The sequence below is a fragment of the Mustela lutreola genome, chromosome 6, assembly GCF_030435805.1.
Source record: "Mustela lutreola isolate mMusLut2 chromosome 6, mMusLut2.pri, whole genome shotgun sequence".
In the NCBI taxonomy this organism is placed as follows: domain Eukaryota; kingdom Metazoa; phylum Chordata; class Mammalia; order Carnivora; family Mustelidae; genus Mustela; species Mustela lutreola.
This window is the reverse complement of record NC_081295.1, coordinates 40,536,808-40,558,258: the sequence shown is the minus strand read 5'-3', so window position 1 is coordinate 40,558,258 and position 21,451 is coordinate 40,536,808. Positions and strand designations below refer to the sequence as shown.

The window sequence follows — 21,451 nt, the reverse complement described above, 5'->3', positions numbered from 1 at the left end:
TAAACAGAAAGAGGGGACATCTCAGGCATTTGTTCATACATACTTACTGTGTCTCACAAGCACACGGGGAAACTCAAGAGATCTATGTTGCACTGGAACCAAGCTAGGTATAACCTAGGACCTCTCCCTACCCGAGGGGAAGCACTGGACAAGCCGTGTTAAGGGTGAGGCTGCCGCGGTGTGAGAGTGGGTGGTGTCCCGCCTTTGTGGTAACGTGCGCTAGGGGTCTGAAGCCCAGCTCCGCCCTCACTAGCTCTGGGACCTTAAGTCATGAACATTGCTGGTGGGGGTAGAATTACAAAAAGGGCAGGTGACTGCGTGGTACCATGCCTCGAATAGAGTAGACACAAGTATGAACCATAAATACAATAAAAGCAACATGTAATCGGGAGCACAGGAGTGATAAAACCAAGTGTTCTAGTAGTACAGAGAAAAGAAAGTCATTCTGGGCTGGAACTGTCACTCTGAATTTGAGAATAAAAAACCATTTTGTTTGGTAGTAAAAGAGGAGTATGGGGATGCCTGGGTGGCTCAGCTGGTTAAGCAACTGCCTTCAGCTCAGGTCATGATCCTGGAGACCCAGGATCAAGTCCCACATTGGGTTCCAAATCCTGCAGGGAGTCTGCTTCTCCCTCTGACCCTCTCCCCTCTCATGCCTCTCTCTCTCTCAAATAAAGAAGTAAGACCTGGGGCGCCTGGGTGGCTCAGTGGGTTAAGCCGCTGCCTTCGGCTCAGGTCATGATCTCGGGGTCCTGGGATCGAGTCCCGCATCGGGCTCTCTGCTCAGCGGGGAGCCTGCTTCCCTCTCTCTCTCTCTGCCTGCCTCTCCGACTACTTGTGATTTCTCTCTGTCAAATAAATAAATAAAATCTTAAAAAAAAAAAAAAAAAGAAAGAAGACCTTTAAAAAAAGGGAGTATGATTTTGATAACTAGGGGAAGGAGGAGAGAGCAATGTGTGGAAAGAACCCAAATGAAAGGTAAGCCCATGTGTGGAATGCAGTGGAATTTAGCTTGGCTTGAGAGGGGGGAAGTCAGGCTATAAAGGCTATTCAGGAGTGGAGTGGCCTGAATCCAGGGTGAGGAGCTGGACATTATTCGGTAAATAAAGAGGTGCTGCTGAAGGACCCCAGCTAGACAAATGATGTGATCAAAGTGATGTGTGAGACAGATTAAACCAAGGACAGCATGCCGAGTGGCACAGAGGTGAGAGACAAATGCAAGGTCAGACGTGAGGTAATGCATGCCCATCGCAAGGGTGGCCAGCGCAGTGGGGCAGGGGGAACCTCGTGTGAAAGGCTGCGGAGAAAGAACGGATCACATCTGGGGAACGGTGTGAGCGAGCAGGGAGAAGGCAACGCTGGAGTTCATGACGTGACCATGGACTGATAGGGTGATGTGCTCATCCATTCAGCCTAACATCCCCTGAGCTCTGTTTGCTGTGTGCCAGACACTGTTTGAAAGAGAGGATAGACACATATGCAAACATACAGTCCCTCGTCTCCTGTCCAGGGTTGGGGTTGGGGGGGGCAACAGATGCACACAAATCATTCCAACAGAGTGTGATACTGACTGGACACGGTGGTGGCACACGGGGAGGTTCATCAGGGAATAGCATGAACATTTCTGCATCAATGAAGTTACCACATTCCAGTAAAGAAGGAAAGGACCTATGGAACCCAAAGTAGAAGCTTAGTGGCTAAATCACTTCACTTTCAGCTTTGAAAGACCATCTGGAGGGAGGTTATATTAGGGGTAACCTCACAGAAGAGATGGCCTGCCAGGTGTGCCACTTGGATGAGGGGGAAAGGGTCCGAGAAAGCGGCAAAGGCAAGAGAGCGTGAAACCACAGGGTACGTAGAGAAACCTCAAATCATTCGGTGTTGCCAAAGGGCAAGGTGTGTATGTGTCCAGCTGTATCTTCTGGTCTCCAATCTAAATCCCCTCTCTGAGCCTCTGGTCTCTCTTGAGCACATGACACAGATTCCTACCTCTGCCTCCCCTTGTGAGGATTCTCACCCAAGTGTCCTTCCCTCCTCGCAGCCCCGGCTTGGCTGGTTCACTCAGTAGACATGCGTGGAACCCATGTAAGGTGCTAGACCCCGGCACATAGAAATGAAGATGGAGTGGAGCGGCAGGAGATGCAGGTAGAGAAACTGGCAGGGGCCAGACACACACGGGCTTACAGGCTGTGTGAGAGAGTTCCGAATGCATTGGTTCATGTCTGTGACTTAGAAGGATCTCTCCGGCTTTGCGCAGAAGGGATGAGACGGGGTGGGAGAGGCTGGAGATAAAACAGTCAGCTGGTGCCCGGCTGAAGCAGGCGACTGCAGAAGGACAGGGATCAGAGAGGTTTAAGGTGGTATCAGTAGGTGTGGAGACTCCTTGGATGCAGGGTGTGTGGGGGAAGGATGATGACTCATGGGCTTGTCTGATGGGTGGATATGGAGGGATTATTCTTAACAGAGGAAATGGGAGGGGGACGTATGAGTTCCAGTCTGGAGAGATGGAATGTAAAATCCCTAAGAATGTCTAACAGGCAGTTTAGTATACAGCAGCAGAGGGAAGTGGAGCCTGGAATGAGACCTAGTCAGGTTCTCGGTCACTCAGTCCGTAGGTAGAGCTGTGGAGCACCAAACTTTAAGAGGGAAGAGAGAGGAAGAGGAACTGCAAAGGAGGCTGGACAGGAAGGATGCTGGGAAGAATCGTTTCAAGCCAGGAATGCCTGTTTTTATGTGGCAGCTGGCTCTGACCTGGAAGTCTGATGTGCATGTTTATTCTCTGTGCAGACTTGAGCACGATTGCATCCTGAAGCTTATGGTGAGTCTCTACCTCCCAAGAAGTTTTAGGATAAAGGTTCGTCAAATAGAAGGACAGAACAGTGACAAAAGCTGATTGTTCTTTATCTTCTTGTTCCAACGTGGTAACAACAGCACCAACATTTAAGTAATAGAAAATAAACCTCTGCATAGTTTTTCATTGTTTTCCTACATTCTAAACAATTATTGGTTTTACGTGTTGTCTTCCTCATTAGATTACAGAGTTCCTGGAGCAAAGATTATACCTTACTCATCATTCTATTCCCCAGAGTCTGCCATAAGACTCTGGAACACTTGTTCATTCATTCAGCAAATATTTATTAAGCACCTGCTGTATACCAAGCATAGTTTGTGGCTCTGGGGACCCAGCAGAGAATTGAACAAGTATTTCTTCACTGATGGAGGTTATAAATTTTAGTAAAGAATGTGGGATTCCAGCAAATCTAGCAATAAGTGCAATGTTAGTGGCTAAATCACTGTTCCATGTAGGTTGCTGGGTAAAAAGAATTTCTGTTATCTCATTAAACCTGATAAAGGAGAAAGACAATTGCATACACACACACACACACACACACACACACACACACACGCAAGCTCCAGCAATCACTGTTCCTGTTGCGGCGAGAGTTTCTTGAAATCTCTGTGTTTGGTCTGCCCTGCCAATGTTTACAAAATCACTTTCCTTATTCTGTGTTCTAGAACTTTGTCCAAGGGCCTCATTAGTTTGTTTTCCTTTCCAGAGTTTAAAAAAAAAAAAAATTCTGAAAAGGTCCCAAATAGCCATTTTTGTACAGAATTAAGTTAATGAGCTTAAAAATGGAGGTATTCATTTTGAGACCGAAACGGAGCATGACATGGTCTGGAACACAGTCGCTCAAGCCAACATTCACTCAGCTCTACTATTTGTGAGCCCACGTCAGACCCCACTGATAATAGCGTTGATGAACTGAAAGTCCCTGTCCTCAAGGATCTTGTGATGCAATACGAGGGAGCAGACAAATTCAAGAGTCATGGTCAGACAATACATTGATTCTCAAATTTATCTTGCTTTTTCTTTTCTCATTATTCTGCTTCAAAGGTTAGTTATCGCCACCAGATATGCCCTTACTCCCGGCTCTACCTGTCAAATAAATTGGCATCTGCTACCCACGTCACAGCTCTTTACGTACGTCTTGCATCCACTGCTGGACTATGAACTCTGACGGTGGGGACTGAGCTTTATGCAGCCCTGCATGGGGAGTGTGGTGGGCACTGAAGACAGAAACAAAGTGGAGCAATTGTGGAAACCCAAGATGCATATTTATGATCAAGACAAATGTCCAGAGAATTTTCTGGAAAAAAGGAAAAAGTTATTTCTCTTTGAGGATGTTGCAAGCTTCCTTTAAATGGAATTAGTTGACTACATCGCAGAGAGCAAATGACCTCAAGGGTTAGGCTAAGATTTTAGAAACCCATAAATACACCGTGAAAAATAAAACGGACATTGGTATATTCCATAATAAAATTCCTTACATATTTAGCCCCCTCATTTTCAGAGTGCTTTTGTATACATCTCTTCTCTCCTGACAGTCAGGACAACCCAGGGGCACATGCAAGGCAGGCATTTCTTCTCCTGACCCTCCCACAAAGACCCAGGGAGATGAGTAAATCAATTGGCTGCTGCTGGGTCAGAGGCTGACCCAAGAGCAAGAGCAATGCTCTTCCCACTAGGTCAACGGCCCCAAAGAAACGCTATGATCCACAAAAGATGGGGCAAAATGAATTTTTTTCTTTTACTTTCCTTAGAAAGGAAAGAATTCAGTACTCTGATTAACAGAAATGACCAGAGGGATAAAATTGCATTTCTCTGTTAAATAACAAGCAACGTAGCTTAAAGGGAGAAAAATCAGAAGAAATGTGTGATCTAAGGAATGTACCTAGAGAATGTGTGGCTCCCATTTTGACTTCTACAGAGATGAGGATAATTAACATCACACTTCCCTGTAAACTTTATTCAAATTTCCATATGTAGCCATGATTCTCTAGATGCTCACTGCAATCATTAAACTGTACTTAGTGCATGTAGCAGTTTACACCTCCAGCACTTCAGCTAATACGATGGCCTTCCTTCCTTTGATGGTCTTCCTTCTCTCTTCCTCTGTCTTGCAGTTTTTACTATTCCTCCTGTGTTACTGCACTGTTACCGTCACTGTCCCATGAGGACTAATGGGATTATAGAACAGACAAAAGGAGCCACTGTTCCTGCTGCTCAAATGGCAGAGGAGACAGCAGGAAGGCTGAGGGCAGAGGTCCTATCACTCACCTAGTGTCTGTCCAGGACCTTCGGTGGGTTCTTACACAAGAACCTGTCTCCTGAGCACTTAGTGGATGGAAGCGTGGAGGGACGGATGGATGGAAGAGATCTCTGAATGTGGACAGCTCAGTTCTAATTTCTGACTTGGTAAAATGGTTGGAAGTTCCCTTGCCCTGCCCATTGCCTTTTCTGTTTCAGCAACCTCCTTTCAATGGGAGCAGCTTGGCTTCCTCTCAAATTGGCATTCTGGAGCTCTTTATTTAGAAATTTGCTCTGTCTGAGTTAATATGGGATAGGTTCCCTGTGAACAACACTCTCCTAACTCCAGCGATGTCACAGAGACACTCAGCTGCTGTGTGTCTGGCAAATTAATGACTATAAGCCCAAGGGATGGAGGGATGGGAAAATGTTAACATTTGAAATAAAGAATAACTTTAAGCAAATTCAGAAGAAAATGAAAAAGACCTCATGCCCCCCCCAAAGCTAACCTCTTATTTTGAACACAAAATTGTAAGAAATAGTACTTTCCTACAAAACACTACTTTTTAAAGTACTTTGTGCTTATCAGAACAATCCTACCCAGAATGCAGGGGAAAAAAAAAGACAGAAGAGGAAATGAGATGGCAAAGAGAAGAAAAGGGTACTGGGAATATGGGAAGTAGAAGAGGAAGGAAGAAGCAGAAAAAGCAGAGAAGGCAGCTCCGTGCTGGGATGACAGGGCAAAAGGAGAGGGTATGGGCACCGCGACAAGTCGCGGGGGCAGGTAAAAGAAGGTTCTGCGGAACTGAGCAGCAGAGGTGGGTGAGCTGGGGATCTCCTTTTCCAAGTCTCCCCGCTCCGGAGGGTGAAATGAGGCTGACCATCTGGAAGACCTGCTCTGGGGCGAGCACTGTGCTTTCACACACTATGTTTTGTTCCATCCTCTTGCTTGCAACAACCCTGCAAGGAAGACGGTGATGCCCACTGCGCTGGTGACAACGCTGAGTTCACAGGCCATCAGGTGTGAGCTGGGGCTCTGGACAAGTACCCGTCTATGGGTAGCACACTGCTGCCCACGAAGGATTCCTTTACCTTACTTGAGCCTTAAGGCAACTCTGTGAAATGAACATGATTTCTATTTTGCATGGCAAGACGTGGAGACTGGAGGCTTGGAGGGAGTCACTCATACTCGCACAGCTAGCAAGAAGCTAGGATGCATGTGAACTGGGACACAACCCAGTGCTCCTTCTGTTTCACCATACCAACTTCCTGAGGAAGTAACCAGCTCCCCACCCTGTACTCCATCCCCAGTTTCAGCCTATAAATTGTGAGCCTATGAGGGCTGAGCATGGGATTAACAAGGTGCCACGTGAAGGTTGGGCTGCTGACGTATGGTCATCCAGACTGTGACTCTACATGAAATAGGGACTCTAAGTCTTAAAAATAACCATAGGGTCAGATGATCTAATAATTCAACTACTGGATATTTGCCCAAAGAAATAAAGAACATCAAAGAGATATATGCATCCCTATGTTTACTGCAGCATTATTTACAATAGCCAAGATACAGAAGCAACCCAAGTGTCAACTGATAGGATGAATGGTTAAGGAAGATGTAGTGTGTGCGTGTGTGTATGTATGTAGGGGCGTGTGTGTGTGTGTGTGTGTGTGTGTGTGTGTGTGTAGGGGGGGAATATTACACAGCCATAAAAAAAGGATGTGATCTTGTCATTTGCAACAGCGTGGAAGGACCTAGAGAGTATTAGGCTAAGTGAAATAAGTCAGACTGAGAAAGACAAATTCCACCTGATTTCACTCATGTGTGGAATCTAAAAAACAAACCAAACCAAACAAACAAAAAGCAGAATCAGATATACAGAGAACAAACAAATGGTTGCCAGAAGGACAGGGGGTGGGAGATACAGGGAGACACCATAATGGTAAGGTATTTGGTTTGTGCTCACACACGGCACAGGAATCTTGTTTATAGCAGTTCCCAAACATGGTCCCAAAACACAGTGATTCTCATTCCACTAAGGGGGGATTTATTACTACCAAATGGGGTCACTGGTTCCACTGGCAGCTAGTTCCAGCCACAAGGATATTATTGTTCTGAACCCAAATCTCTTTCTCTGTAACTTCTACCTTTTGGTTCTGCTTTTTCTAGAGAGACAAAGTCCTTCCTTTATCTAAGCACAGCTGTTGTGTCTCCTGTTCTTATTCCCTTCTCCAGGCTGGCCCTCCACAGTTCCTTCAAACGCTGGTTACAGGACACACTCTCTCAAGGCCTTCCCATTTCTGATCCTGTTCATGAACCATGCTCAAATTTGTCTATTTATCTTGCCTCATGTACTATTAAAATTGTTTGAAATACAGTTAATGTGCTCTAAGTACCGTGGAGTCCAATGAGATCATTACTACTCTTTCTTTCTCTGGGCATGTGACTTCTGCTGTCACAATTAGGATAATGTTAGCTTTTCCAGCAACCACTTTGTTGGGGAGCAGGAGAAACAAACAAGCTCTTGCAGTAAGGCATGTTAAGTGCTGGGAAGGAAGCAGGCACTGTGCCGTGGCATCACAGAGGACGGGCATCTAATTTAGCCTGAAAGAAAAAAAAGCACTTAGAGATGATACTCGAACAACTCAAAGCAAGAGTCAGCCAGGTGGAGAGAGCAGAAGAGCTTTCCAGGTAGATGGGGAAAGATCTTGCAAAGGTAAGCTGGCATGAGAGAGCATGGCGGGACTCTTTTCCCTCCCCCACCTCCCCGTGTCTCCTCTCAATTCTTTTCTTCAGTTTTCCTCTGGCTTTGCTTCTTTCTCTGATGTCCTTTTCTGTCATCGAAGGCCTGGAATAAACTGCACTCTCCTGTTTTAAGAAGCATCCATCGTATGGAGCCCAACATTCTTCTTAGAATATCTGGGCACTGCAAGTATTAAGTGAGGGTTAAATTGCCAAAGCACTGGCAATGTTAATGTAATAAGTATTCTGAATCTGGTCTTCTTTTCAGAGACTGTACTTCCACCTCAGTGGACTGCGTGATTAGGGTCAAAAAGCAAATGGCGCCTCAAGAATTCAAAAGCGGCCAACGTTCCTTCAGAGTGCTGAGGTAGACCATGGCGCTCGGGAAGGATTTCACAGGCGTCAGAGGTCTTTGCCCCTTTATCAGCTGACCAGTTGTTCGCTTCACCGCCTCTAGCCAGCAGTGTTTGAAATAAGGCATTTAAGGATCTCTAAATTCCTGTTTCTAAGGCCAAACTCTTACCAAGGCTGTTTTCTCAGTCTGGAAAGCAGACAGGCTAGGAACTTCACCTTGGCAGGGGAATTCAAGAAACTCAAGATGTGGTAACTCATCCACCTGTCATTTCCTTCTGCTTGTTCCTTCCCTGCCTGCAGGCTCTTGGTCACCCGACCCCCTCCTCTAAAAGCGCATGACAACTCAAGGCTTCCCCGAAACCTCTGACAGGTGAACAAAGAGAAACACCTCTCACGAATCCAAAATATCAAAGGATAGAAGAGAGAACAGAACCTTTCGTAAAGAACCCTAAACATCCCACCAGAAAGTCCCAAACAACCCTGAAAAGTGAGAATAAAACTATCAAAAGCTGACAGAGGGTAACAAGCATTATTTCCAACCCACATTTGTCCTTCTAAAAAAAGCCAACAATCTACTGAAAAAACCCCCGAAATGTATGAAATCTAACATCGTTAACATATTTCCTGTCCTCACATAGCTTATAAAAAATGTTTCTGAGCTTTTCCCTGGCTCATTTACAATGACGAGAAGGAGCAAAAAGGAAATGCAACAGATGGGACTACCATCTTCTCTCACAGTGATTTATCTTTACTTGAGGTAGCTTGGGCAAGCTTTCAAACATTTCTCAGATGTACCAATAGCTTATTCCTGGTCCAGAACAATGAAGATGAGGTTCCCTAAAAAAAAAAATCTGCAGGTTATAAGCCATGTTTACTATTCTCTATTTCTGTTATTTCTAAAAGAGATCACCTCAGCTTCCCCCCAACCCTCCCAGTACCGACTCCATGAGAATCTAATCTGGTGCTGATTTAGAGCTGACAGGTGGTACATGCATAATTAAAGATGACCTAACACAGAATGCTCTCATTCCTGGCATATTATCAGACACTTAAGCAAAGCAATTATCAGTAGGCAATCTTTTCTGTCAACAGAGATAGAGATGAAACATTTCTTCAATTAAGAGGATTTTGCAAGGATGCTGTATATATATCCATTTGCAAATACTTGAAAGTCTTTACAGTATAATAATAGTAAGCCAGCTCAATGGAACACCTTTGGCCAGTGAAATCGTGCACCTCCCTTCTCCCTTATCCCAGAAGGTCACATTTTAAACATCGGAACATCAAAATAGGAACAATTCTGGGCACGACCCCGATCAGAGACCCCGATCCAAGCTGACAAGGAGATCTCTGCATTTTTCTGCCATCGTCCTGCTGGGGTTTGCCAATATACCAAACCGCCCTTTGAGGCTCAAAGTGGAGAAGGATAGGTTCAAATAAAAGTAAATTTAATTAAAATTTCCCTTTAAAACAGGCTTATTCCCTCTTCATGCTTCGCCAGTGTCAAAGGATTTCGAGAACTGTTATCAAGCCTTAAAACTTCATCTGGAATCTAAGTGATTTAAAGGAATTTTTTTTTTTTCATTTTGAAGAAATAAATACTATTCAAAGGAAGAAGGATCTTGGCAAAATGATGGATTTCCCATTTCAGTGAAGGAGAGAAGAGGCACTGCATTTCCTAATAGAGTACTGTATTTTTTTAATAAATTATAGTGCACACTTTATATAAATGAATGCATTTTAGCTTTCCTTAGAACAGAAATTGCTTTAATGTTGTAGCAAGACAAGTGATTTCATTTCTTTTTTTAAAGGGTGGTTTATACGTTAATGGGTTTTTTGAAGCCCGTGTAAAAACTGCCTTCCATGAGACAGAGAACTTCACAACGTTTGTGGTGCTTATTTTGCCACATTTCACAAGGGGTCTTATTGTTTAAATTCTTATATCCTTATGTCATATGTGAACAAACGACCTTATTGTTCATTTGAACATGTCTTTATAGGATCTCTGGTGGTGGAGCTGGTGTTGTTGTTTGCATTTTTTTTCCTCATCAAGTCAGAACAAAAGTCTCTTTTTCTGCAGCACTGGGAACTCAGGGGAACAGGGCAGTGTGTGGCAGAGGCTGTCATTTGGAAACACACAACGATAACGTAAGTGAAGTGCTAATGTTAATGGGTCGACTTCTGGTGAGTAAATCAAGGTCCACAGTAAAGTCTCTTCCACAGAGCAGGCTTCAAGGTAATGTAAAACAGAAGCACTTACAAGGACAATTGAGAATCACCCGATAAACTGTTAAAGAGGCAGTCCTGCTGGGCAACCAGACCCAATTCCTTCCAAGATGTGTTTCACTGGGAAAATACTCCATTCAGAATATTAGGGAAAATATCAGTCATCTTTGGGAAAACAGAATCAGGTGGAGAGGTAGTGATGATGGTGGGATCGCTAATGGGGGATTCAGCAGGACGCAAACTCGAGTTCATTATATTTCTCAGAACTCAGAATAGCTTCTGAATGAGTACTCACAATTCTCTACAGACCTATATCTCCTAAGGAGCAGCCCCTTTCTCCCTTTCCAATTTTAATGTAAGAACAAGAAGAGAATACAGTCAGACACAGGTAGGAAGGCAGGAACCAGGATCCTCTACAGAGCGGAGGAGTATCTAAACCAGTTCCATTCGAGGTGCTGTTAAATTTCTCCCATCAGGTTAAATTCAGAAAAACCCAAAGATGTACGTTGACAGGATGCTGCATCAAGAGGCCAGGACAGGGGCGCCTGGGTGGCTCAGTGGGTTAAGCCGCTGCCTTCGGCTCAGGTCATGACTCAGGATTCTGGGATCGAGTCCCGCATCGGGCTCTCTGCTCAGCAGGGAGCCTGCTTCCTCCTCTCTCTCTCTCTGCCTGCCTCTCTGTCTACTGTGAACTCTCTCTGTCAAATAAATAAAAATAAAATCTTAAAAAAAAAAAAAAAGATTTAAAAAAGAGGCCAGGACAAAGAAATATGTTGCATGTGTACTACCATGGCAAACAACAAAACACTTGTGAATTCCTAATCGATGTCATGGATAAAGAGAAAATATAAGATATAAGGCACATACTACCATCAAAATAAAGTTAAGAAAAAAGGAAAAAAAACCAAACTCTGGTGAGTTTATTTAGGGAGAGACTCTCATTTCCCATACAGCAAAGAGTCCTAGACTTTTATACAGCTTTAGTAAATAAAGCAAAGTCTATAAGCACAGTCTGTATGCCGAGGATGGCACATGGCACTAAGACATTTTATATCACGCTTCTACAGTGAGTTATTATTTTAGGATCGTCAACTAACAGTTTTTGAGAGTGCGCTCCATGCTGGGCTCAGTGTGGAGCTCAAACTCGCAACCCTGAGATCAAGACTGGAGCTGAAATCAAGAGTCGGACACTTAACTCACTGAGCCACCCAGATGCTCCCTTCAAACAAGATTTTTTTAAGGTGATGGTGCCTTACAAAAAAAAGAAATAACAACCATTTTTCTCGTTAAACTAGGTTTTTCCTATCATCCCCAAAACTAGTTTTCCAAGTATCTTGGTTTTACTAAGTTTTAGGCTTGGATGAATAAGATAAGACTGTAACTATAGCGACAAAATAAAGACTAAAGCATACAGATGATATGGAGAGAGTATATTTTAGAAAGAATAAAAGTTAAATCCAAGATAATACTATTGTCACTGTTACCTATTTGTGTCCTATTTCAGAAAGGTTGCTTAAAACCTACCATCTGGAAGCCTTACAGAAACATTCCGCAGAATAGTATGTGTTCTTCCTGTTAACAGATTATCAGAGATGCTTATCAGGTTTATTTCCCTAAGGACAAAATACAACATATTCAAGAAAGCCAGAAAGGATGCAGTTTCAAATCTCTATCCATGGAGAAGGATATCCATGGAGAAGGTCACTTCTGGTTCAGAAGTGACTGTGTTAATTCCAGAGCCCTTGCAACTGGCTTTTTCAAGAACTGGCATTGGAGGTCAAACTAGACAAAGGACTGGCACATCTTCAGTGACTTAGAAGGCAGTGGGGCAACCAATGCTCTTATTCTCTTCTCCTAATTCTTCCCTAGAGCTAGTCTGACAGATGGACCACAAAACGGGTGGCCTCACCTCACTGCAGGGGGGTAAAAGAAAACAGAGGGGGAAAAATAGTTTTTCACCCCAAACTGCACTCTAGGAATCCACTGTTCTTAACTTTGAGTTCTTTTACAAACCGAAATGCTAAGCGCCGGTGCCATTTGTTTCCCTTTGGAAGGGAAGGTGCTGGGAGAAGACCAGTGTTAAGAGAGGATTCAAGAGACATATGTTCTGGGGCGCCTGGGTGGCTCAGTGGGTTAAGCCTCTGCTTTCGGCTCAGGTCATGATCTCAGGGTGCTGGGATCGAGCCCCGTATCGGGCTCTCTGCTCAGCAGGAAGCCTGCTTCCCCCTCTCTCTCTGTCTGCCTCTCTGCCTACGTGTGATCTTTCTCTCTGTCAAATAAATAAATAAAATTTAAAAAAAAAAAAGAGGGGCGCCTGGGTGGCTCAGTGGGTTAAGCCGCTGCCTTCGGCTCGGGTCATGATCTCAGGGTCCTGGGATCGAGTCCCGCATCGGGCTCTCTGCTTGGCGGGGAGCCTGCTTCCCTCTCTCTCTCTCTCTGCCTGCCTCTCCATCTACTTGTGATTTCTTTCTGTCAAATAAATAAATAAAATCTTAAAAAAAAAAAAAAGAGACATATGTTCTTATTAAAGCAGGGTTTGAAAGGGAACAATGTGACAGAGAGAACGATGGTTGCACCCTAATACCGTATGTGGAATCCTCACTCACAGAAAAGAAAATAAGGGCCAGGGGCGCCTGGGTGGCTCAGTGGGTTAAGCCTCGCCTGCGGCTCAGATCATGATCCCAGGGTCCTGGGATCGAGCCCCGCATCGGGTTCTCTGCTCTGCAGGGAGCCTGCTTCCTTCTCTCTCTCTCTCTGCCTACTTGTAATCTCTGTCTGTCAAACAAATAAATAAAAAATCTAAAAAAAAAAAAAAAAAAAAAAAGAAAAGAAGGTCCAGTCTGTGCTGAACATCTAATACACCGGGCCACGAAGACGAAAGACATCCCCACACCAACCAATTCATACAGATCCACTTCCATTTATTCCTTTTCGAATGACCACATGCCCTATACCCCACGTTGACACGATGCGCTTTTACAGGTGTGCACTTGTAACTTCTGTGAACTAGAGAAGGAGAATACAAGATACCCAGCTGGAAGGGGAACCAGTGATTTCCTTCCCTGCAGCCGGTTCCACTGTAATATCTTCCACTTGGTGCTGACAGCTTTCTCTTCCCTCCTCTCATTCCGACACAATGCCGTCGGGTCTGTCTAAGTAATGCAATTTACTGGAGTGGAATTCCCCTGGGACCCTGTGCAGCACTTGGTGACAGTGTCATTTATACTCCCTAGTGCCGTGGCCTGACACTGATGCAGCAGCCTTCATCTCTCATTCACGGCGGAGCGTGAAATTTCACCTTCTGCTGTGCCCTTCTGTAGTGTGCGCGTCCAAATTTACTCCATTCAGCCTTAATTACAAACCTTGGTTAAAATGCTCTCATTAGATTTATATTTCTCACTCCAAATGTCAATCTTACTGAAAATTCCGATTTTCCCGGGGATTCATCCATTAGCAATAAACTCTAAAGCATTCCATGACTGAGTGCATTAAACCAGCAATGCGGACATGCACTTAAAATACATCATTAGAGTAAATCTCCATTGCAAATGCTTTACATTATTCAACCAGAGGAATAATGAGCTCAGCCCAGCCAGTACCCTCAAACTGCACATGAAGGATAAAACTGGCTGTTATCCTGGAAGAAGCACACGGTGTATCAATGGCATGGATTTCAGAGTCTCTGTCATTCCTTATGAAGGTGTGGGAGGAAATCACAGCCACAGCCTCATTCATCACCTTCCTTTGCCTACGGATTTTGCAGATACTCCAGTCTATGGCAAAATACAATAACGCAGGCAAAGTGTCTGTGTTCAGGGAGGGGACTAAAGCTATATAACCATAAAAGGGACTAAAGCGATATCCATAATGCCAAGAACTTTGTTAGTTACTTCAAATGATTTGCTCTCTCTAAAAAGCATTCTTCCATTTCATTCAATGGAAAAAATTCTAAAAAGCAGCACTATCTGGATATATAGTAAGAACCTGGGCACCATTCTAATGAAAGACAGATCTTACTGGTGGACTTCAGCTGAGAAACCTCTCCACTCCAGCTTGTGGGGGACTAACGTTAAAAACCCAGAAACCCCAATAGTGATGCTGAAACACAAGTTGTAAGTTGGAAGTTGTATTTGTCAGCAGATAGGACAGACCATGAAAAAAATAATGGAGAGAAATTAAAACAAACAAACAAAAAACTAGCAAAATATATCGATTGGTAAAACCAAGCCTTCACTGTTTTCTATCACTCTCATGTTTCAATTCCTTAGCTTATTGATCTCATTTATCACTTCTTGTCAGGTCCCAGGTGAGGCAAAGTCAAGTTGCAGTCGTAATTTCTTTTTTAATTTGATAAATGAAAACACTGTATCCGAGAAAGGTCATGGAGGCGACTGAAGGAAGGGTCTGATGTGTACCCTTAGCATCTAATACTAAAGGTTAACCAAAGAAACTGAGTGATGCCTATCAATTATGACCTTATCATGAAAATAAAATATTTTACATTTTCCTTTTTTTTTTAAGCAAGCTCTACACCCGGCTTGGGGCTTGAACTCACAACTCTGAGATCAAGAGTTGTATGTATTACCAAATGAACGAACCAGGTGCCCCAAATATTTTTATTTATTTAAATAGGCTCCATGCTCAGCGTGGAGCCCAATGCGGGGCTTGAATCACAGCCCTGAAGTCAAGATCTGAGCTGAGATCAAGAGTGAGACACTTAAACAGCTGAGCCATGCAGTATCCCTATATTTACTTTAAAAAAAAAAAAAAGATTTTATTTTTATAGTTTCAGAGAGAGCGTGCACACGTAAACAGGGGGAGCTGCAGGCAGAGCAGGCAGAGGGAGAAGCAGGCTCCCTGCTGAACAAGGAACCCAATGCAGGACTCTATCCCAGAACCCTGGGATCATGACCTGAGCCAAAGGCAGACACTTAATCAACTGTGCCACCCAGGCGTCCATACGTTTATTTTTTTTAAATGGAAAAATTTGGTGGACAGAAAGACTCTTAGAAGGGCAGGTATACACGAAATTAAACAGTAAGTAATTTTTAAAAAAAGAATAAAAACTAAAAGAAGCAACAGTGATTGTTTTCTGCCTGTCAGTATCTGGTCATCTCTAGGACTGACTGGTAACCAGAATTGTAACAGATGCAATGTTTTCTGTAGGGAATTACACCACCATGGAAACTAATTGCTCCTGAAGTTTTGCCCATTCCCACCTGAAATATTTAAAATTGTACTTGATTACACCATTAGTGCTCTCTCTTTCAGAATGTATATCAGCAGGTACTACAATTAACATGCAGAGATGTTAGAACCGAAATATCCATGTTTAAATAAAAAACATAGCGAGAAGGTAAAAATAACTAAATGTGCTCAACACCGTACTGATCTTAAAAGGAAAGAGAGGCTTACGTTGTGCTGGCTTAATGGCAAAATAAAGAAATACCCCCCAGATGGCATCGGTAACCCTATGAGGAACCAAACTACTCCGTAAATGACTTGTCGCTTTCTAATTGAGAAACAATGAACAGGAGGCTGACCGTGTGTCCATTTAATTCCAAAATTCACACCCCAAGCATACAGGAGGAACCCCAAATGCCCTAAAAATCTCCAGCACATTCCTATGTCACAAAAGCACAGATCAGAGTAACAACCCCGTCGTTTTGTTAAGTGCTGGCTTTGTGCTTCATATACGTTATTTCATTTAATCCCCACAACCAAACTCTGAGGTAGGTGCTATCCCTATTCCCATTTTCAAACAAAAACAACCAGGCTTAGGAAAGATTAAGTAAACAGATCAAGGTCAGCCCACAGCCAAGCTCAGATTTGGTCCCAAGTCCTCCTTCTCCCAAAGCTCTTGCCTGGCTTGAACCACCATGCTTTCCTGTCTGCCTCTGCTGGAGAAACCAGTGAGGAATGTGATTTACAGTCTTCAATTTCCAGAGGCTTCTGGAATGACTGTCCTTCTGACTCATCTCATTTCACAAATGACATCAACCTGAAAGGCTCACAGCACTTGCAGACATTCTCATTCTTTGGAAATGCCACAGCCACTCAGCCAGTGGAATGGGGACAGCACCATCACTGGGATCACCAAGGTCCAAATTTCCCTGTGAACGCTGACGCCACCTCTCTTTGGTGTTTCTTCTAGCCACAAACTGGCACGTTATCGCTTATTGTGGTTGCAGCAGACTCAGCAGTCAGAGGAAGGGGAGTTTTTACTTGGTTAACTGCCCCACCCCCCAACATCTGTGTCCACGGAGGGCATTCCGGGACAGGCATGCTCTCCCCCATCCTTGTCCGCTTTCCCCACCAGCCCATGAGCCCCCACACAGAGGACGTGGCTAATCTCTTGGCAACACCACTAAGAGCTCCTTCCCTTGCTGTTCTACGAGTCTTCAAGAAACAACTTTCTAACAATGAGTCAAAAAGATGGATGCTTTAAAACAGCATTTCAAACAAGGCAATTACTTTAAAAAAAAAAAAAAAAAGATCTGAAGATTCTATCACATCTTCTTTCAACCTTCCATCGACACAATCTGTTGATGTATGAGTCGTGTCTTTCTTCCTTCGGAAGGGGAAAATGCTGATAAAACTAGCACATGCAGACAAAAAGCGCAAAAACCTGGCCACCTCTTGCTGCTTAAACAGAGTCACATTTATTTCCCAATGCACCACTTACCAGACAGATGCAAAGATGTGGGCAAGCCAGTCATCAGAATTAACAGAGTGATTGTGCTTGCACTACATATTCTGATTTGTATGAATCTTATTTTTAGCCATGCACAAAGGGCAATAAATGGAAAATCTTATTCTAACCGCTACTTTTTCTGGGCCACCCACACTGCTCCACCTACCGCCAAGTTCACAAATGTACAAAAAACCCAACCCAGGGTTTGTCCTCACAAGGGATGCAAAGAGGCTAAAATGAGTGACATTTTTTCCAGTTAGTGTTGGTACTTTCACTCTTTTTCTGTATCAGGACTTTCAGGGAAAACAACGTTGACTTAATCTACAGGCATTTTCCAAGACTCTGCGCTGGTATGTCCTTCAGCGCACAGGCGAGCATGACCCGCCAGGCGCGGGCACTTCCCTGCTGCGAGCCGCATGTCAGCCAACTTTCAGCAAGGCAATGCACCCGCAGACGTTTCTGTACCTCCAGGGAGATGATACCTACCGCATTTTTGTTTTGAAACAACGACAACATTTTAAAAGTTCTTCAAATGAACCAAAGGGATCAGCAGAAGCATAAGCATTTCTAAGACGGAGCAGACGGTCGGAAATGATTTCACCCAAGTTGGGTCAGTATCACTTGCCCTAAATCTGCTTTTAGTTTGCAGTGGGACAATGCACACCAAGGCACAGGAGCCTCCTGCCATCCCCCTTCCCTCCCGTGCAGCCCCCTCCCCGTCCGCGCCGTCCACAGTCCCCACCGCATGGCCGGCAGCCCACCAAGCAGCTGATGCTAAGACAGACACTTTGAGAGCGAACCAGAAAAACACAGTGATGAAGAGGACGTTTTCTAGGGGCACAGAGAGGATAGAGATGAGGACCTCCTGCTGATTTGCCATCTCTTTAGACTTTTAGTGAAAAGTTAAATTATTAAGGTCCCAGGGGAGCAATTAAAATGCTTGTTCTTCCCAACCCTCTGCAGACCCAACAGCACACATAGGCAGGTAGTGATCAATATTTAAAAGTCAGCTCAGCAAAATAATTAAGACACAAAAGGAGGCAACTCTGAGAAAGGCGTCTTTCTTTACCTGTGTGCTTGCTCATTATCCAGAAACTAGAGGAAATGTTCTGTCATCCTCTGGTAGCTAACACACGCCCTGCGCAGCTAACACCTTCTTCCGATAACGCACGGTACTAGAACAGCCCTGGTGAGGTGTATCAGAAAACCTTTTTTGGGTTAGAGTCCACTCTCATCAGACCGTCTGACTAGTGCTGTAAAAACACGGGTAATTAAGTGTTACGAAAAAGTGGGTCATACACCACTGAGATACAACCACACCGCCCCCAAACTAGCCTCCAAATGACTGTGCTCCGAGGAGGTGGGAGGGGTCTGAACACAGCGAAAGCAAAACTTTTATGTGGTGAGGAGCATTTTGGTTTTCACTGGTTTAGGTTAGAGAAAGTTAATCTCAATGTCAACTACAAACCAAATAACGTTTAACGCGTTCTTGAAATTTTATGACCAACGCCGGCTCTTCATGTAGCGGGAAATTCAGGTTACAATGTCATAAACTGTCCAAGGGACAGTCTCAGGCTTAAATGACATGCCCGTCCCCGGAGAGCGAGCGCTGTGACTCAGTGAAGCGAGGCGGTCAAACCGAAACTGAAGACAAAGTAGCAAATTCTTATTATCCACATTAGCATCTCCTTCTCCTAGGGAGGATCAAAGGACTGCACACCACTTCCCCACACCTGGAGCCAACCAACCTGGGCATTTAACAATCACGGATTTTTATCAAAACACCCTTGGACTTCTGTAGCGACAAGGCAAACATAGTACCTGCATTTACTGAGCACGTTCATTCATCTGTCACTCAAGAGACACCGAAATATTAATTCAGCACCTACTTGAGTTCTGATTATAAACAAGGACACAAAGGATGGGAAGGGGTGCCGAGAGAAGAACCTAGAAGAATCTGCTTTCAAAGAACTTCAGTCTGACACAGGGGAGAAGACCTGGTCATACCCACGCCAAATACAGATTAATCTTTTAAAATAAAATCTATTCTAGCAGCTGCTCATTATAGACTTCCAACCCTTTTAAAAAAAATTTATGTTCAATTAGCCACTGTATAGTACATCATTAATTTTTTTTAACTTTTTAATTTTTTTTTTAATAAACATATAATGTATTATTAGCCCCAGGGGTCCAGGTCTGTGAATCGCCAACTTTACACACTTCACAGCACTCACCATAGCACATATCCTCCCCATCATTAGTTTCTGATGTCATGTTTCTATTGACAAAAGACTTGCAGATAACATTCCTACACCATTTCTCAGATGAATCAGATAATCCCCTAATTTATTAATTTATTTATTTATTTTTTTTTTTAAACCAGGGTTTTCTTTCAGTGCTCAAAGTCCTTTCTAACCTTGGCTATATGTTAGAATTCACCCTGATCCAAAGCCTTAGCATTCTCGGGTCAGCTGGGTGGCTCAGTAGGTTAAAGGTCTGCCTTCTGCTCCAGTCATGATGCCAGGGTCCTGGGATCGAGACCTACCACAGGTTCCCCCTTCAGCAGGGAGCCTTCTTCTCCCTCTCCCCCTGTGGTGCTCTCTCTCAATCTCTGTGTCAAATAACTCAATAATTAAAAAAAAAAAAAAGTCCTAGAATTCTCCAAAGGGAAGCACAGAGTTACCAACACAATCCCAGGAGTTATCACACTACACCAGAAGAATCTGAAGAGAAGTGTCTTTGAAGGGGGATAAAGGATACAAAGCTGAAGGAAAACTCTGGTTCATAGCACAAGAAAGGATATATTTGAATCACATTTTGTTACCATCAGGTATAAAATTAGAGTTCTACTGGAGAACATATTGTTTGGATTATGGATGGGGAAAGGGGATCTGGCTAACCAAACTTTCCCATTTCTGGCAAATTCCATAGAGCATACTGAATATGAATTTTTACGTAACTAGAATACAATGAGTTGATCTAACATGAAAACCATCCTGTACATAATTAAATGCTTCTTTTCTTTTTATTTTTTTTATTTTTTTTTTAAAGATTTTATTTATTTATTTGACAGAGAGAAATTACAAGTACACTGAGAGGCAGGCAGAGAGAGAGAGAAGGAAGCAGGCTCCCTGCTGAGCAGAGAGCCCGATGCGGGACTCGATCCCAGGACCCTGAGATCATGACCTGAGCCGAAGGCAGCGGCTTTACCCACTGAGCCACCCAGGCGCCCCTAAATGCTTCTTTTCTGATTCCAGAGGCCCATGAGGATCTTGCAAGGCCACTCAATAATCTTTTTTATTAACAAAATGCAGAAATGAAAAAAAAAACAGTTAATACTGATTTCCACTTGATAGAGATAATGGTGTATCTACACAGGTTCTTATAAGAGTTGATTAATGTAATTTGAAATGAGAAAAATAAGAAACTAGGAGATGATTGTCCTAGAAACTGATATCTGAAGTCTTCATTCTTAAACTCCACCAAATTTGTAAGATATAATCCCTCCAGAGTACTGCTTGTAAATTTGGAATCATTTGATTAATTGAAAAAAGTCTGGAAAAAGACACAAAAGTATTTAATAGTCAGGTGCTATCTAGGTGGCTGGATTATAGATAATTTATTTTCTTCCCTTTTCTGTTATTTTATAAATTATGTCCAATAAACATATTACTTTCACAATCAGGAAAATAAAGTTCTGCTTTGATGAAAGGAAACAATTATTCTCTGATTCTGCTCTTCCTACTAATGAGAAACAATTAATACATGGAACCCAGTATAATAATCTGGCCTGGTGACAAGTCAGACATGAAATACAGGAAAAATCTACTAGAAACAATAGATTAAAGCTTCTAGTTAAGTTCTGCGAGGACTCTTAAGAATCTTGCTACACTCCAAAATGTTGCAAATACCACTCTTCTGCAATGATCCATGGTCCTGGTACTCTCCAGCTGCAGCAAACCTCCAGATGCTAGGGCCATCACAATGACCAGTTTAATGGGGGAGGGCGGGGTGGTGTCCTTGTAAGAGCATGGTGCCCCTATTTGTGTTAAATCATGGCTCAGACAGAGGTGTCACTTTGCTAATGAATGGCACATCCAAAAGAGAGCCTATAAATAATTTCTAAAAGCAACAGATTGGAAATTACTAGAATAAGTTGATAAACTATTTGTGCTACAACTGATAATCACTTGGAAAAGCAACTTTATAATATGCATGGCTGAGTTTATTTGGAGAGTCATAGGGAATACCATTTGAAATTTTTGATTTACATATTAACATATATTACCATGCTGGTGAAATCACCCCTGTCTGTACCATTAGGGTATATGCAGAGAATGAAAATTAA

At 43.3% G+C, this 21,451-nt stretch overlaps 1 protein-coding gene and 1 pseudogene across 9 annotated transcripts in view; both read right to left on the bottom strand.

The window, feature by feature from the left end:
- Positions 1 to 21,451, bottom strand: part of BACH2 (BTB domain and CNC homolog 2) — a 362,193-nt gene that overhangs the window by 130,486 nt on the left and 210,256 nt on the right. The window contains exon 1 of one of the 9 annotated variants that reach the window (XM_059177081.1): positions 18,173 to 19,420. The exons of the other annotated variants lie outside the window; for them this stretch is intronic. The gene's annotated coding sequence lies outside the window, so the exon portion shown is untranslated. Of the gene's footprint in view, positions 1 to 18,172; positions 19,421 to 21,451 lie in introns of those variants that run through there. 9 annotated transcript variants of the gene reach the window in all.
- LOC131833261 (mitochondrial carrier homolog 2-like) overlaps positions 1 to 21,451 on the bottom strand; it is an 87,661-nt pseudogene that overhangs the window by 39,681 nt on the left and 26,529 nt on the right.